The sequence below is a fragment of the Dendroctonus ponderosae genome, unplaced genomic scaffold (genome assembly GCF_020466585.1).
Source record: "Dendroctonus ponderosae isolate FM_Combo_2020 unplaced genomic scaffold, Dpon_F_20191213v2 Dpon_F_20191213_1, whole genome shotgun sequence".
Taxonomy (NCBI): domain Eukaryota; kingdom Metazoa; phylum Arthropoda; class Insecta; order Coleoptera; family Curculionidae; genus Dendroctonus; species Dendroctonus ponderosae.
The window spans coordinates 37,537,069-37,538,211 of record NW_026017110.1 but is presented as its reverse complement, the minus strand read 5'-3'; the positions used below and the strand labels follow the sequence as shown (position 1 = coordinate 37,538,211).

Genomic DNA, 1,143 nt, shown 5'->3' with positions numbered 1-1,143 from the left:
TACAAGTTATTTTAAAATCAGGCTTTAGCACATTTCTAGTTGTAACCATTAAATTAATTTTTTTTTGACAGCATAGCTATTTATAATGAATTAATCCTTTGTCCACTGTTGTTCATATAAGAGCCAGATCGTGTATTCTTTAATTCCCTACTACCTATTCGGTCACCTCACTAGGAGCGAGAGCAACTTTTCAAGAAGCGCAATAGCTACCCTTTCAATGCAAACCTGCAGCAAACTTGAAACCTGAATTTCAATTGTCGAGCCAATTAGAAATTTCAAAACGATTTAAAATAATAGATTGTCCAGCTTATTACACAATCACCTAAATAAGATAATAGTAGTGCGGATTTAAGTGAAATCTACTTGGCACTTCCTATGCCAGCAGTCTGGGAATTGTTCGAACAATAAAATAATATTTTGCGTTGTTGGATGAAGTGGTAATGCGCGCCTTGTTACTAATATAAATATTTATATGACTAAAAACAGTACTAAAAGACAACATATATTTTTTTGGTAAGTGAGTCAAGACTTACTTTTCCCTCCTAAATTCCATAAAATGTATCTCCAGCTAGAGCAAAGCAAATCCACTAGTAAGGCATCGACCTTTACAACGCCTCGGAATGCATAAACGGCATTCCTGTATTCAGAAAGATTAGTATTCGACCGAATGCTGACTTCGCAACGAACCAATCGACAGCAATTACGGTAACCGACAACTCGTTTCTAACTTGCTTCGACTTCTCCGGTCGATTCGAAACTAACACACTGGCCGGAGTGGCTGCTGACTGCGTTTGAGGCGGCGAAATTCCAACTCTCTAGCGCATGGTGGCAGGTTGCAGCATCGTCGAATTCCATCGAGAAAGAATCGGAAGTGAGATTGGTTTTTCAACCAACTAAATCTGAATGATAAAAAGCTAACAGCATAGACCGCGGTTGTTGATTCATATCAAAGTTTAGTCATGATTAAATCAGGAATGCGTTTCAATCCAATATACAGTGATTGCAATCTGAAAGCTGGTTCTATCCATTCTTTTAAGGACAGACATTAAGGATAGAAGATCCCACTTCGACAATTTTTTAGTTTATTCCTTTCTCATGTCAGAAGTTAACTGTATGCTCAGCCAGTGGCAAATCCAGGATTTT

The 1,143-nt window shown here is 37.8% G+C and overlaps 1 protein-coding gene across 1 annotated transcript in view; it reads right to left on the bottom strand.

The window, feature by feature from the left end:
• Positions 1-995, bottom strand: part of LOC109535561 (guanine nucleotide exchange factor for Rab-3A) — a gene marked incomplete at its 3' end in the record, with an annotated part of 70,042 nt that extends 69,047 nt beyond the window's left edge. The window contains 1 exon segment of the mRNA XM_048665096.1: positions 534-995.
• Positions 996-1,143: the final 148 nt, after the last annotated feature.